The following is a 17,693-nucleotide window of genomic DNA, read 5'->3' on the forward strand; positions in this document are numbered from 1 at the left end:
GCTGCTGCTTTTTATGGATGTGGGGGCATTTTTCTTTCAGCAGCTTCCACATTTGTAATTCATATGGCACAGTGCCTCTTCCTGACAGAAGCACCTACCTCTGCTTTGCAGGGTTCACCTGTTGCTAAAGGCAGCAGTGAACCTATAGCTGTAATGCCAAAGTTGAGAGTTTGCTGGCAAAGATGGAGAGAACCAGGCAGAGGTAGCAACCCCCTGTAATTACAGTGTGACTGTAGTCTAAGTAGGCTCTGCCTCGTATTTTCAGGCTGTAAGCACTCTGCCCAAACAACTATTCTCCTGTTTAATCTCTAGTTTTTACAAACTATATATATGAAATCTTAGAACTTAGGCTTGTTCCACAGGCATGTTTACTCCAAAAGCACGTGGCAAACACAGCGTAGTAATTTAGAAGTAGAAATGAAAAAAACCCCATATCTCTGTTACTGCTAAGTTTGTTCATGCTTGAGTGCATAATTTTTTTTTTTTTTTAATTAGTTGCAATGTTAACTGTGCAGGCTTTCATGGTACAATCTATACAGCTGATTAAAATATAGTAGCCCTTAAATGGTAAATTCTTCACTGTAGTCACAGATATGTGGTATTTATGTTTGTGCACCTCTACATACAGAAAGAAGATAGTTATCTGTAAACATGCAAGCCTTGTATTGTAGGGAAATCCCTAAACTGTTGCTCTCCAAAACACAGGATCTTCCCTCCTTCCTAAATAAAAGGCTCCCAGGTGCAGCATGTGCCCTGACTGCTTCCAGCTACTGCATGGCCAAACCTCCAAACGCCTCTATCCAGGCAGCTGCTAATCACAATAGTTAAGCGTGCATTGATCTGTGTCTGCAATCAATAATGTTTATGTGCAGGACCACAGGAGCTTGCTATGGTCCATAGTTACTAATAGACAGTAACTCTTTATGTGCAGGAACAAAACTGTTGAGGAAAAGTGTTTCGTTCCAGCAGTTACTGCTAAACGGCTGATGAATCATTAAGGGGGGGCTAACAGGCTTCTCCTGTTTCCTTGCCTGCAGCATGTGTTGCAGAGCAGGCAGGTAGAGAGCTTGGAGTTGGGGCTGGGCTTTGGTTTGTTGGCACAGAAGAGAGAATTTTGGCTTCTGAGTTGTGAGAGGAGGAGTTGAAGCAGCTTGATGCCGTGATTGTCGTTTAGGGGAGCCCTGGTGCATGAACGTCGGTGTCAGAGGTGAGCTTTTGCAGGAGGTCGTTTGTGTGACTGCTGCCAGCAGCATTGTCAAAGAAATATTCTGTTGGACTGTCCCAGTGCTGATGAGAATCAGTGTTCTTCCTGAGCATGCAGACCGTCACCACCAAGTTATCTGATCACTTCTGAAAGCTGCATTTGGCACTGCTTTATTTAGTAACTACACAGATTAAAACGTGTGAAATGTTTTTGTCATTTCTATTCATATTTGGGGAAAAAAAAATCTGCCTTTTAAAAAAATACGTACAAAGAAGCTAACACCAATATGCTTTTGTATTTCGTGGAGAAAAGAAATGTAATCAACAAAATCAAAAACTGCTGGAACCATTATTGTAGCAGAAAATTAAATTAGTTGTTAATTCTTTCATGGATGTAATTCTGGCCCCTGCAAATCCCTCCTTAGATATTTTGTATAAAGTGAGTAAAAATTCATGGCATGGATAAAAGCTTTGTCTATTTTATGGGCAACGGGCAAATGATCCAAATGGTGCTCATAAAGCAAATGGCTCCCAACTCTAAAAGGAGGAGGAATATATTTAAAAGCTGCTAGAATGAACCATGAGTAAAACCAAGTCCTATTTACAAGAAGGGGTTATTTACATGGATGTTTTTTGAGTTCCCCCCTATTCACCCAAAGGGAGACACTCACTACTTTTGTCTACTTAATAATAACAATAAAAAATCATTACACTTTCTTGAGCTACTTACTGCTGTTCAGTGTTGAGAGCTGCTGTGGGACGCGTTTTATCAACAGAGGGAGTGAACGAAATAGCTGAGAGCACAGTTTCAGTGTGCAGGGCCAAAGAGTCAGTGAAGCAGAAAGTACCACATCTGGCCCCTAATATCACGAGGTGAGAAGCTGGTACCTATTAGCAGTTGGGCAATTTCACACAGAGGTTATAGTCTGGGGGAAACAAGAAATGGTGCTTTTTGTGCAGAGGGAGAGAAGGCTTTATGTCTCCTGTTCTGTCATGGCTTTCATTTGCCTTCTTTGTTCAAGGTTTCATCTTAGAAGCAGCCAGGTAGCTGAAAATTTTGAAACTGAACTGTTCAATTACACCAAAAATAAAGAACTGTAGTGCTTTGTCAGGCTAATTTCTTATTCTGTGGTGGATTTGTTTGTTCTTGGTTTTGGAGTTTTGGTTTTTGCTTTTTTGGCTGTGATTTAATAAGTTCCTAGAGCAACATGACATTGCCAATGTGGGAATTCTTTTTCATGGCCATGCGTTTTAACTTGGAGTTTTCTGTATCTTTTTCTGTGAACTCAGTGAATGGAAACTGATGTTACTGCCTGGAAAATAAAGTGTGAGAGACTCATTCTGATAAATTCAGGACAAGACCTTTGCAGATAAGGAACCTGTGTGGTAGTAGTCGCCCAAATAGACTTGTCATTGGTTTACAAGCTTTATTTAAATGCTAAATATCATGTATTCCTGTGGTTATGTTTTTTGCTGCTTTGCCTGATTAAACATTTAGCTGATAAACCCTGTCAAGGCTGTTCAGAGCTACTGCAGTTAAGATTGTGTATTTATAGCCTCTATTTTTATGGTCAGTAAGAAACAGGATAATTTAAAATCAAACTAATCTGTGATTGTTCAAATTTTTGAAGTTGCTGATACTATTTTAAAATCTGAATTTTGCATGGTAACAGCATGAAATAATATTGATCACAATGATTCTGATTCAGAAACAAATTGCTTTATTCTTCCAAATTACTAGAAGGACAAATCTAGAAAGAGAGAATAAGGATATTCCAAAATAAGGAAAAAGAACGATGATTAAGGTTATATAGCTTAAAATTGCAGTAGTGGCAAATAGCGAGGTCAAATAGCATGGCAGATACAGCAAAACTCCCACTCTTCAGTTGCAGAGTATTTCTGACTTAAAACTTTTTTTGGGTTTTTTTGTGACTCTTACATCACTATCTATTCTATATCTATGTGAAATACTGCATATAAGTGATTCCTAGAGGTGTTCGACAGGATAAAATGTGAGAAGGTAGTATTAGTGCTGTAGCTTTTTATTTGTTTATTAATTGTAATAGCTTCAAGTGCTCTTACTCACTTAAGATAATGGCTAAAAAGCCAGGGTACAGTTGCATTAATTTTCGTGGCCCAAATGTAGCATAATTACTTTAATGAACACATTAATTTATCCCCTTTCCTCCTGCTCTTCCTCCTTCACAGTCCACATCGTCACTGGAAACCCAGACAATGATGACCCTGAAGGTTTATAGCTCACCTCAAAGTTCTTTGTGAGGGTTAAATATCCAAGGACTGAGATTTGTCAGGCTCAGGTCGTGTGCATTCATGTGTGTCTTACAAATAAGCAACTTCTAGCACCAACGCAGCTTTATTACCACCCGGTGTAATGGTGGTGCATTGCCACAGCAATGGGCATGACAAGCAGGAGCAATAAGATACAGCACAAGTGCGACCATTTGTCTCTCAAAAGCGGAAGGGGAAAATAATTTGTTTCCTCTTTTGCATCTACAGTTTTGTTTTCTCTCTGTTTGTGTGCAGAGCACAGTCCTTTTCTCTTTTTTTATTTTTTTGGGAAGCAGAATTACTTTTTGTGGAAAGGCAAAAACACTCTGACTGAAATCTAATTACAAATGATAGAGTGCAGTATTTTTCTGCTCAATTTTAAAGAATCACTTTATAATCTTGGAACAGTGGATAACAACATCACTAATCCAATATTTTAACAGTAAATACGTTTGATGACGGGAATTGCTACACTAATCTTATATCCCTCCACAGTATAGTTAAGAAATCCACAGGGGGTTTTACTAATCAGTTTTTGAAAAGTAAATCAAGTCATGTAATTCTCATTCCCTCTAAATGCCCGGCAACTGCAGGCAGAACCATGTGCAGTACTTTTTGTTCTTTTCATCAGTTTTGTACCCTAATCTGCACCCATGCTTTCCCTTCAATACGCAAGAAAGAGACTTCTGGAGAGAAAAGTCTCCAAGCACCCTGTGACAGAGATGTCTTATTAGGTGAGCTGACAATTCACCTTGGTCCCCTTGCCTGCCGTGCTGGGAAGGGATGCAGCGAGTCCACCTCCTGCACATAGGCAAAGAGCTGCCAGTAATAATCCAACCACGTTTGCCACTATGCTTCTGATACATATGGTTTAAGCTACTTAGTTTAGACCTCAGTTTTACTGACCAGTGAGATATATTGCAATATGGCTTGTGTTTTTATCTTGTTTTAAAAAACTGTCAAAAGTAAAATAGTTTTCGTTTTTTAAATTGTAAACAGTGTTTTACATTAGGAAGAAATATTAACAACCATGGTTAAAGATTTAAAGAGAAGCAACTAATAATGATTCTGTGCATACTTTGTTCCCACAGTTCATGGAAACTGAATTATTTTTCATGAAGTCCTGGTGTGCTCTGTTTACTTAGCTCACAGCTTTGGCCTTTAGGATTTGGAGTCAGTGAAAGTCAGAATGAAAGCAAAGCTCTATGTCTGACTCAGTGTCTTCAGCTTAGATACAAACCAGTCACTTAAATAGACTTATACAGTCTAGTTAAACCCTGGTTTTATTTAGTATTTAGAATCTGTGTGCTCAAAACATTCCCATTTTATTTGGTGCCTTAATAAATTTACATATGCCTCAAATATATTTCTTATTTAATGGAACTTCAATTGTAATCCTGAGTTCTGACACAAAAGACTTGGTAAATTTAAAAAAAAAAAAAAAAAAAAAATATCCAGATCACTGTAGAAGGTGTAAGGATTCTAAATGCAATTAGAGTTGCCTACATAAATATCTGAACTGTTTTTGAACATTCCAATCTTAAAACCTGATTTTTTTGTGTCTTAAAATGGAGGCCTCACAAACTAGAAGCCAACTGGAAGCAGACGGTTGTTTTGGTCTGATTTGAGTACCAGCAGGAACGAAACAGTATTTTATTAAGAAACTTAAGGGAAAAACACACTAATTTTTGCACTTTGAAAATGACTATAGTAGATACACTCATAAACATTTAAACTTTCCAGCAGCAGCTAGTGCAGTACCTGGATGCCAAAAGGTACAAACCTGGCTTCTCACAGATAGCACCACTATTCATTTTAGCTGTGTTTCTAGGTTATAATCTGTATTTCTGACATTCTATACAAATAATGTATCCAGAAATCAGGATACAGTTCTGGAAGGTAACTTAATGGAAAAGCAATTTATTAATTGGAAATGGACATTAACCATTTCCTGTATAGCGATCCTTTTCCCTGATTATTCCATTTAATACGGAATAGAATACCAATATGCCATATATAAAACAATGTATCAGCATATGTTGTGGCTGTATTAAGCCACGAGTATTCAACTGTAAATTTAAAAAGTGAAGTTTAATGAAGAGATGTCTGCAAATAAACTTAATTATAATCTAACTAAAGACTTATTCTGCAGTGGAGCAGGCTTGCTTAGATAACCTAGCCAACAGGAAGAACTCTATTTTTATTAATCTAGTAAGATTTTCGTACATTTGACAGGCTTTATGTATATATAAAAATACATATTTTTTCAAGATCTATTTTTGCCATAGTGTATGAGCATTGGAAGTTAGTAGATGATGTAGCTGGAAAGTCACTTAGAGAAAATAAGAAAAAAAAGCAGGATATCAGAGTTGTGAGCACTGAATTTACTATTGATTTCAGCAGGGGAGACCATTACAAAGGCAGAAAAAATTCCCATTTCATTTCAGTTTATCTGTCTGTTTTCCAGACCAGCTCATGATTCTATGATTAAAAGCTCTCGATTTGAGCTAAGCTACAGTTCTCTTATGAGTTAATTAAAATAAATGAGAACTCTACAGAGTTTCCATACAGTTTACTCAGTATATTCTCAGGCGTTTAGCTGTATAGAAGGAGAAAGCCAGTCGCTTTGGGGGCTGTATCTCTGAGGACAGGCACTTGCATGTTCGTCTCTGTCAGATTGTTGCATGTATTTTCAGAACCCAAACATCAAAGCTGCTGAGTGGAAAACTGGGGGATAGTAAAAGTTTCACGTCGTTACTACCTTGAAATATTTAAATCTTTTCTAAGTCATTCACCGAGACTTTGAAGAACATCTTTTCCTTTTTTGTCCACCATGACAGCGATGTTGTCTGCCTAATTTCTTTGGCTCACACTGTTAAATCTTTTCCTTCCTCTTCTGACATGTCGGCGTTGTTATTACAGGCTTGAACAGCGGTGTAAATGAGGAAGGAATTGGTAACAGGAGTGGGGAGCTCAGCTGTAGAGCATCACCTGGAAATTCAGCCCAGTGTGTGTAAAAATGGGTAACCCCAGAAAGCATCTTGTCAGTGTGCATCGTACTGGAGCTACAGGAGGGAGCCGTACTGCTCAACGCAGGCAGTTGATTTATTCTCCCTTGCTGTACGCTGAGTTGGAGGAGATGGGGTACTCAGTAGTGAAATATCCAATGACATTGTTTAAAAAGGGCAGGTAGACAGCTACTCCATCTTGTGAGATGCCAAAAGACCTGTCAGTGTCTAAGTAAATCACCACGGACCTGCTTTCAGAAAATGTAGATGAGATCTTTGAGGTGCTTAGTTATCTATCAGGATGCTCAGAACAGCTTTCCTCCCCACAGTATTTCTTCTGCCATCACCCCCATTTGGCAAGAAAGCGGAGACGTCCCCATTATTTAGGAGAAAGCACAGAGTAACAAAATCATTAAGTTGCATTGAACTGTAACTTACTTGCTCTGAGCTGTGCTCAACATGTATAAATCTTAAAACAGAAAACATAAAGAGGCGTGATTCATCAAGGCGTCCATTTTTCCAGCGTCCAGTTCGCTGTCACTCGCAGAGCGGTTAGCTGTAATGTAAGGCAGGAGCTGTGCGCAGGAACAGGTCCGTCCTCTTCACTACTGCAGCCGGCGGATGTATTTATGCATCTCGGAGTAAGAGGAGTGGTCTGAAAAGCTTTTGGAAAGCATGAACATAATAAAAGCTTTCTGGTGTTATGTTTAAACCTTAAAACCGGTATCAGCTTCAGCACGGACCTTTGCGTGAAGAGTTGGGTGTATGAGGGAAAGTTTTTGGAAGTGTTGGGCTTTCAACTGTCCATTAATCTCTTGAGGTTTTTCTTTCCCACACTGTGATTTTAGGAAACCTTTAACCACTTTTTCTTGTTGTTGGTGTTTTTGTTTGATGGTGGCATGGTTTTATTTTTTTGTTGGTTGCTATAAACTTATCCAATGTTTGATAAGAATGTTTATAATGTTTAATAAGGATGTTATGCCTTCCCTCCTGATGAATTAGCGATGCAAATTTTATTTTCCTGGGTAGCAAACACAGGCATTGCCATGAAGTCTTGTACAGGGAATAACAGCAGTAGGCACTAGATGCATCGTGCGAGCTCTTCACCTGGAGATGTCCATCCTGGTCATGATTCTGTAATGCTGAACATTTTACTATTGATCACGATGGAAGAAGACTGAAACCCAGTGTTAACTTTCAGGTAAGAAGGACAAATTATTCACAAATGCTGTTAGGGCTCCCAGTGAACACTGACCAAACCATAGTTCATATATCTCCAATGTTGAAAATAGATTTTGACTGAGTTTAGCTCACTGAAATGAGGTATTTCACCAGTCCGTTAAGTTATAAGATTATTGTTGTGTATCCGTAGTGGAGACAGTGGCCCTGGGTTGCCGTTGCCAGGTCACTTACCCTCTCAGTCAGTTTCTCAGCTACGAAATCAGTTGTTTTTCTTGAAGGATATTTTATGGGTTGATTAATTTTTTGGCTTCAAATTATTGCATATAAAGCAGATACACTCCAACTTGGTGCCCCGATGGCTATATGGTAATGGATATTATGTATCCATTCAAAGCCCAAATGAGATTAACACCACTGTTCTCTCCATCTGCCTTTGAGAAAGAATCCAATAAATAACGAGGCATATAAGGGACGATTATCACATTATATTCAGCATTTACAGTGTGTGTATTAATTTTTGCAAGAAGACAGGCGCCAACTCGGAGTGGGTAGGTGCTGCTGTGCCACTGAGAGTGCCTGTGTTGAGCTCTTTTAACCCAGAGCAGCGCTGGCCTTGAAGACGGACACTTCTCACTCCTCGGGCTGTGCCTCGTGGGCTTGCTGGCAAGCAAAGCTGCACGGTGCTTTTTGTTAAGATTTTATTGGTTATCTTCATCTAAAAGGGATTGCAATATAGAGAGTGGGTAAAAAAAGAAGGTGTTGTGGAGGTTTTGCCTATTCTGATAGCTTTTGATTGCAGATTTTGATGCTGAGCTGGGAGTGTCAGGGTCCAGCCTGGCCACATGGCTCCCTTGCATGTGCCCCCTGATCTACATCCAAGTGTCTGTGCAAACTGTAGGGAAGCAAGTGTGTCCTCTCATAATTAGTTCAACAAATAAGACCTTCTTCCAGATCTCTTCCTTCTGTGTTGCATGTTCTCCCATCTCATATTCCTGCAAAGCAGGAGCAGTTACTGATTTTCAAGCCATATGATTTCAAGCCATTTCTGTCCATCTGACTGAGCCTGCCTCTGTCATCTTCCAGCAGTACAAGTTTTTGTAACAGTTGGAGGCAAATTAGAGGGGGTCTCAAAAAGATGGTGGCCTGGAATCAATTGCCACTGAAATGGTATATCCAGCCTGCAGTCTGCCTGCCTGTAACTGAAGGACATGGATGGACAACATAGTGTATGTGCTAACTCTGAAGGTGCTTAAAGTAGATTTGTATAATACACTATTTGTCTTCTCTTAGAAATGAAAATATTTCTGTTTAGCAACTAACTCTGCTTTGATGATGGAAGGTAGTTTTTTGGTATATATCATTCTTCCTGTGTATGTATGAACTTCTTCATTTGGAAGGCTCCTACAACATTCTTCCATGCTCTTATGAATACAAATTTTACAAACTGGTTCTGATTGATTTGCTTATTTATGAAGTTAAATTGGGGAAAATGCCTTTAGAAAAGAATGCCAGGTTCCAGGTAGTAGATGTTTGTGCTGCAGACCAAGACTGTAGTTTGGTAAATGATGACCAAAAACTTTACATTTTGACTATGTTTTGAAATGCCTCTATGCTTTCCCAAATACCACACAAGTATAGCAAAAATATTTGTTGTGCATTATGCTGTTTTTCGAACTCTAACAGATATTAGAAGTAGCTCAGACCCAGAAAGGAGTTAATGTTGCAAACACTGTGACAGTGGTTGGTGTTTGTAGTAGAGTTCATCACCCCTGAAAAGATGCATATTCTACTGCTTTGTTTTTAAATCCATAAATTTTCACCATTAGCACAGTACTTTTTAATGTGATGAATTTCACTATCTGGATGGTGTAAACTATGAACCGAGGGAGAAGTTGTGCTTTATGTTTTATTTGTCATGTGCTCTCTTTGTGCTACTGTTCCCCCTCAGGATTTTATTCTAAATTCTTCTTCACTCTTGGGCAAAGATTCACGTTCAGTAGTCAAGTTGCCACAAGTTGCCACCACTTGTGGAACCTTCCTCTCCCAAGGTGTTATTGCAATGGCCAAGATTAGTTCTAGGTGCTTATTTTTACAGTTCAAGGTGTTCAGGGCAGTATTGTCCTAATCTGAAGTACTAACAATTCCCTAACTATTTGCAATATGGGGACATTTTTAATACTGGGTTCTTTATCTGGTAATAGTCTGTACTTACATTTATAATAAGGTGCAATTTTCTCTGGAACTTACCCTCCAAATTGCTGTAGTTCTTGGGTCTGTGGTTCAGACAACGTGATGAAATATCATCTTCTTTATTCTGTATGTTTACTACAGAACATGTGTTTGCTAGAGGATCTTGGACAGCTTTCCAGATATTTCTGTGCAACCCAGCTGTGGACTATGAGCATCCAGTCCCTGGTTTTACTGGGGAAAAAAACCCAGGTTGAGCCTGCAGCGGCGCTGATCAGGCAGAGAGTGGGAAGTGTAAGGAGCACGTTGTCTGCGCTGCAGCTGAGATGTATATCTTACACTTATGTTGGTTTGTGCTGGCTTTTCATCAGGATAATAGCCAGTACTGATAGATCAACATGCAGCACAGAATGCTTTTAATATGGATTCAGCTTATTTATATATTTTGCTGTCTCTCACTTCACGTATATGTCATTGCCTAGCCAGGCCTTCCACAGACCAAAGGGTCGTTTCAGCAGGTGTGCCAGTGGTGGGCCAGGCCCGTAGCCGGCGTAAGCGTACGGACAGAATTTCGTAGAGTAAACCTGATTCTTCTTCTGTTTGCTAACTTTATACAAACGAGTCAAAGTGTGGACACATTACTTATGATTTTGTATCTCATTATTTTGTGGAAAAAATGGAAGAAACTGGTCTGAAGCTGGTGGCTTTTTTGTTTTGTTTTGAGAATGCTATTATTTAAGGCCTTTAGAAAATTTCTAGGATTTTTTCTTTTCTGAGAAGAGGTATACTCTCTATAATTAAAGATGAATGATGTGCTTGTTTGCCCATTCTCATGTATTTCATTGGCTTTTCCTTGCTCTTTTCTGCCACTTTTCCCTGGAGGAAAACCTGGTCTTTACAGTGATTCTCTGGCATGCGAGTGTTACGGTTTTGTCCTTCCAAATTCCATTTTTGAACATTATGGATCATTTGTCAAGAACCATACAACCTTTGCTATTCACAGCGGATTCTTATGATTTGTGTCCGCCGGTTTTATTTTCCTGTTCAGCAGCTTGCCTGTGAGGTGACGGGACAAGGCAGGCAGGTCTCAGCGAGAACAAGGCTCTTGGTGCTTTTGAATTCTCATCCTTTTTTCTTTAACTGCTTTCGTATATATGTCTAACACACAGATCTTTGTCTGTTTAAGTATAAGTAATGATGCTTTATGGTCTGTTTCATTCTCTCTATTTCAGGATTTACAAGTGTTGTGACTCAGAAGCATCTGAACTTTTTTTTAAAGAGGATCAGTGAGAGGGACTAGGTTGCTTTATTTCTTTTTCAGAGCACAGCTGAAGAGGGTAGGCTTCTGGGCTTGGCAGTTTTACAGCAACTTGATAAAATAAAAATAATCGTACCATCGCTATCTTGTTTCTTTCAGATGTGCTTCCTTCAGAATTGCTTCTTTCTTTCATATTTGTGGTACTCTGCTCGGCAGAGTGGCAGTCTGTTCACAAGCTCTGCCAAGTTGAGGATTTGAGAGAAAGTAAACAACTCAGTTGGAAACATGGATAGGAAGCGTTGCGTAGACTTTAAGAAGCAGAGATATGCTGCTGTATTCTACAAGAGTTCACCTAATGGAAAAATACTGTTTTCCCCTTAGAAGGAATGAATCTTTTTTGCTAGCCATTGTGAAGTACGCCAGTCGTGCCTGACAACTGTACTCTGTTCGGGCAACTTTTCTATCAGTTTTTCTATAGCACTTTTCCTGAATGAGAAAACCCGATTTTTGGCCCTCAGTTAGAACATAAGGAGGCTTTATAAGGAATAAATCCACATGCTAGAACTACCTAGAGAGAGCTGATAGAAGGAGCTGGGAAATACCTGTGAGAGCTGAGAGATGGGCAGTTATTGAAGAAGTCTTTTCCTACGTATGAAGTAGTTACTCCTCACATATTCCTCAAATATTTCTTTACTTGGTAGCAATATTTATTCTGTGGGCTACAAATCCATTAATGATACTTTACAAAACAGTACTCTGACAGGCTTTAGTTTTTGCAAACAGGCATGATTTAACTCAGCTGCTTCTCAAGTTATTTGTGTATTGCTCCTACCCTCACCAAACTACCAAACAACAGTGAGGTGAAAGACAGTTCCTCGTTACCTTCTTAAAGAGGAGGTGGGGCTTCACTTTTAAGAAGTACCTTAAAAACATCGCCTAGTGCAGTTTTCCCGAAGCAGAAAGATTGCTGTAGATTTCCCTTCCCTCCCCTCTCTTCTGCACTGTTCCTTTGCAGGCTTGAACTTCCTCTTTTGTATCTCCCCACTCAGAGGTAGATGAAGCTCAGAACAGACCCCAGAATTATTACCTTTTTTTTTTTAAAAAAAGTCAGTCCCATAGCTTTGCGAAGCCCTGTGACATCTGTATTAGTTTAAGGGATTGCAGGTAATTCATGCTGTATATTTTGCTGAATTACTTCACCCCTCATGGGAGCATACTTTAGGTCTTCAGGGATAAGTTTTACCTATAGCTGTGCTTCACTGAAAGAACTTAGCAGAAGTTGCTCTCATTAACTTTTTTTCATTGATACTGCTTTGCTTTAGAAACCTAGGAAGGTGGCTCACACCGTACATTTAAAATAGTGTATAGCAATTGCACTCAGATATCAGAATTATTGGAGGGCATAATTTAAATTGTTGGAAAGTATAACAACTACCTTCTGGGATAGGAAAATTCCCATTCCACTTAAGCAGTATCTTGAGAGAGCATATTTTTAAATGAGGTGAGCATAGGAATGTTTTAGATGTTTTTTAATGACTACCAAAACACTTGTACTGGTCCTTATTCAGTGATCTTTGTTCTCCAGATAACTAAGCTCCCTTAGAAGGCAAGGGTGGCAGTCATGATGATAAGGGGAGAGATACAGAATGAAGAGGAGGTACGAAACAGCTTATGTGATATTGTAAGCAGACACAATGTAAACCTGTGTTGGTATGTGGGAACATACAAAACAATGTATATAGCAGAAGACCAAACAAACATAGCTGCAGAAAATAAATGCTTCTGAATAAGATTGTTTAGCTATGATAGATGCGTTGTCAACCTGCTGCAGCTAAAAGCTAAATACATGAGTTGGAGAGAAAAAAAATCCAATTGAACAAAATCAATCATTGGGGTGTAGGCTATTAAATGTTGACAAGTGATAAAGGCTGGTTATACTGCTCTAAAACTTTGGGGGATAGCAAAGCACCTTTGAGTAAACTTACACTCTTTAAATCAAAAATGAAAGTTCGTTGTTTTCTTTCATGGCATTACATGTCAGGGGCCAGTATTCTCAGAGACTGTTACACAGTGTGAAATTATTGTTTTACTTGGTTCTTTATATTTCTGACCTTGAGATCTTGATCATTATAGTCTATCCACCTGACAGAACTGCAGAATTCAGAAAGAGTTTAGATTCTGTAACAATAAAGATCTCAATTTTTTTAGTTAAATAATGAGCAGTACTGTTTATGCAAAGTGGAAGTCAGGTAACTGTGATTCATTTCATTCTCTAGGGAACATTGCACAGAAAGTCCACACAGCTCCTTCATTTGTTTTTCTTCTACAGCCAAAGAATTTGCCACACAATTGCATGAAAACGCAAGCTGAAGTCTTAAGGAGACAATATTTCAGACTCTTTGGAATTGCTTTCTTAAAATAACAAAGTTTGCATTGATTTCTACTTCCCCGATATGTTTTAGACTATAAGGTTTAAATTGTTTAAATTTATATAGAAAATTGGGATAATAGGGTGTGTGAACAGTGTGGAGACACAGGGCTTCAATTGCACGTTTCCTTATGCATTGATCTGACTGTTATTTGGCAGTTCTGCCACTTTCTGAGGGCTGAGGGCTAATCAACAGCACTCGCTGGAAGAATGAAAGGGAGCTGGTAACCAAATTTAACTGTGACAGCCTGCTGTCCTCTTCTCTTATCAATGTCTAGGAAATGCACTTCTTTTTATGCCAGTCAATGATAGAATAAACTGAGGGGTACTAAGTGATGAACAGTAGTCATAACTTAAAGGTTTCACTTTCTAGATCTACAAGGAAGAAACAGTAAAACAAAGAACAAAAAACCAACATGTCTACTCCTACTGTTGGTGAATTTTTCAAAAAGATTATTTAATCTCCCTTGTAATTTGTGTCCTTTTGCTGTTTTTCCTCAGAGATACAGTGTTGGGGTATCCTGACGCATACAATAGCTAAGCTTTTGACACACACTCTTGTGGCTGGATTGTACTGAACAAAATAGCAGGTCTAGGATCCTGAAGGGAAACTGCCTGTGGTCACTTCTAAGCCTATTCTGATCTTTTGGTCAGCTTTCATGGGGTGAGAACAGGTGGGTGTAAAAAGTACTTGCTTAAATCATTATTTTAGTGTTCTTCTGTTGGGGTGCTTGCCTTAGAGTTAGCGACAGTTTCCTGACACAGAAGAAATTGCCTCCAAATAACAGCATACTGGAAACGAACAATCTTCCATAGCTGCAGTAAGCTATCGGAACAGAAAGCAAAAAGTAATATTGTATGTTATATGGCCTATTACTGACTTCCAGGCATTACTACAGAGCAGTCAAGGCTTCTCTGTGCAGTGAGAGGAACTAAATGTATAACTGCTAATTAAGCCTAGACAAAATAAATTTTATGGTGTGTTTTCTATAGGTAACATCACATGGCTGTGGCAGACTTTATGGGGAAATTAAAGCCAAATGAAGAAACAGTACTGCTGCTGTGCATGTGGTAGTTCCTTAGAAACAAATAACAAATATTATGTGGTGACTTTACCTGCTGCAATGGGGTGTGAGGTAGAAGGAATTTTTCAAATGCTAGTTGTGGTTTTAAGGATTTTCCAGTTTAATTGTAGATGCTGGTGAAGTTAGTAAGGAGGTGCAGAAATGCAGATATCTTTTGCCTCTGTCAACTACGAGAGTGGTAACAGCCTATTTTATGTCATAGTATCCATATTATGATATTAAAACTTTTCATTGGATTTTGTGTTTGTTTGAATTCTTTTTCTTCTATTAGTTGCCTTGTTGATGAAATTTTGTTTTCTTACGCTAATCTTTGTTCAAGAAACCCACATTAGCTTTTCCTCTTATAATGAGTTTTGATATGCAAAAGAGTAAGGAGACTCAAACGTTCCTGAAAGGCAAAGACAACTGGAAGTCTAAAAATTCCTTAAGTTCCTCCAAAATTTTTAGCCTACATTCTTTAAATTAAGGGAAGTGTGAAAGTTTAAGGGCTTTTTTTACTGGTAAAATCTTTACTTTAAAATAGATCCTTGATGTCATGCATGAGATAAATCATAGCAGTGGTTTTTTTGACACTCTGGAGTGTAGTTATATTATGCACTGGTTTCCCAAGAGATCTTAAAATTTAACAAGCAGAGGCCAGTGTGAGTGATGAAATGAGGCAGCAGTAGAGCCATTTCAATTATACTTTTATTACACAGCCATTCCTCCCAGAGTGCTTCATACTTTTTGTAATGCTTACTAGAGTATGAAGTGTTTCGTGTGAAGGAAAGGTAGCTCCAATTTTATGACTAAGTGGACAGCGTGATTTCAACTTGCTTTGACAGCAGTGCTGGGGTTGTAGCAGCATGAGTAACACAGGAGAGCGCAGGGAAAAAAGAATGCTCTGCTTAACTTTAATGGCTGAGGCCCTCCTTGGAGGATGATAAGATTTGATAATTCAGTAATATTGTTAGGAACAGAGGTACTTGCAAACGGTTTAGGTTTCTCTGTTTTGTTTTGAAAATGATTTACTGTTTCAAGTCTATGGTTAACAGTAGTTACCTCCCTCCCCCCGCCCAGTAGGCCGGTACAACAGCTTTAATATTAATCATGTTCCTTATTATCTTTTTTCACTGCTTATCTCATAGTTATCTGCTTGTACTATGAATTATTCCTGAATGTTTATTTCTAATATAGGCTATCATCTAGAAAGGCTATTAAATATTTTGAAGTGTTAATAATGTAAATTGTACTTTATATTATGAATGTAAGTTCCCTTTTTATGCGAAGACAGTAACGAGCATGTTACACAGATTACATGTATAAATACATGGTTTAAACTTTCAGATTTTTAACTATCTTTCTCATTTATTACATTGTAAGGAGCAATTTGAAGTTATCATAAGGGATTATATTAAAATTACTTTCCATTTAAGACTGCAATAACAACACCAGGCACTGAAACTCCTCTTGGGTTACACAGGACGTTAAACAGCTTTTGTTTCTATAGCAAATTTATCATGTGGCTTCTACTTGCTTTGGGGTGTGTACCTTTCTGTGTTATTTCATGTGCCCCTTGAACCCTAGCAGGGTCGAATGGCTTCCACTAAATGCATAACCAATGCAGGTGGCACCCAAAGAGAGGGGTTCACTGGGCACTTTTAGGACAGTGCCTTGGGGGGGACAGGGATCACGGCTGCTTCTTTGATAATCAAATTGCTGCACATGTTCTGGTCAGGCTGCGGTTGATTGTGGTTATTAAATTCCAATCAGCATATGCTAACTTTCATTCTAATACAGCATTATTAGAAATCTCCCTCGAAGTCTAAGGTAATAGTTAATTTAGACCACTTGTGTCTTTCTGAGATTAGCGAGAAGGGAATCTATTTTTTCTCCCTTTACAAGCAGGCCTGTTAAATCCTTTAGCTGAATGGATAACGATTATAAGTCTCAACTGACAAGCTACAATTTTTTCAGTTCCTGAAAGGTCGTTTATAATAACAGAAATGACTAGCGCAGCACACCTACAATATCTGTGTTGTCAGGGAACTCTGATTAGAATTTCAGCTGGTACCAAGGGGTACGCTTTTTGTATGCAGAGGGAGGCTGTTAGACTGCTATTCGTGTCCGCAGCTACTCTGGCCAACAACGAACATTCACACTCCTTTCTTATAAAAAAAATAAATGTGATGGTATAAATGCAAACTGCCTCCATTGATGGAATATTATTAAATTCTTCTGATTAGAAACAGATGTGCAACATTTCCCGTGACAGAAAGTATTGTCAGACTGTAATGCTGCAGTGCCATACGAGCATATGAGGAAAAGAGGGAAAATTCAATTTTAGAAAATGCAAAGGAAAAGGATTTTTTTCTTCTATTTGCTATTTGTGCTCTGAAAAAAGTGCAAAAGGATGACATATCTAGTGTTTGAGAACAGAGCTGTATCTCTGCCAGTCTTGGAGCGGGTTTTTTTTTTGTTCTTTTTAATTAGCAATTGTTAACAGAACTCTTAAATATGCTGGAATGAGTATGGAGTTCATGCTGTAGGTTGAATAGTTCTGGTATAGTTGTAGCACTCTCTAAAATTCAGGAAGTTTGTGAGCACTACCACTAGATACAAGTCTGTAAAGTTTCCACAGGTGCGCTCAGATCTTAGTGAAGTTCATATGATGTTTGTGTTGTGACGTTCCTTCTGTTGCACCTTTGGACCCCAAACCCAAGAGGCTACTGGAAGAGCCCTGCAAGCCTGAGTTGTTGATTCAGGAGTTACAACTCATGTTCTGTTCTTTGCTGTACCTGCATAGACTCTAATATCTATTGGGAAATCTTATTTTCCCTTGTAGTATCTGTGATCTGAAGTTAGCTACTTACTATGCACCCTTTTTTTTACTTTGCTTCTGAGCTTAAAAAGGAGCATTTTGTCAGACAAAGCGAAGTGAGTATCTTGATGCAAAGAAGTTCAGTCAAAATTGTTTCTCAGCAATTTAGCCAGCCATTCTGTTCAATTTTGGATGAATGACATACTTCTCTGTTTCCTTTTACTTTTTTTTAATCCTTACCATATAATAGATC

At 38.6% G+C, this 17,693-nt stretch overlaps 1 protein-coding gene across 1 annotated transcript in view; it reads left to right on the plus strand.

Annotated features, from left to right (window-relative positions):
• The window catches only part of LOC103899476 (protocadherin-11 X-linked), a 532,785-nt gene that overhangs the window by 257,082 nt on the left and 258,010 nt on the right, over nucleotides 1-17,693 (plus strand). The gene's annotated exons all lie outside the window — the stretch shown is intronic.

Source organism: Aptenodytes forsteri, unplaced genomic scaffold (genome assembly GCF_000699145.1).
Source record: "Aptenodytes forsteri isolate BGI_AS27 unplaced genomic scaffold, ASM69914v1 Scaffold371, whole genome shotgun sequence".
NCBI classification, from domain to species: Eukaryota; Metazoa; Chordata; class Aves; order Sphenisciformes; family Spheniscidae; genus Aptenodytes; species Aptenodytes forsteri.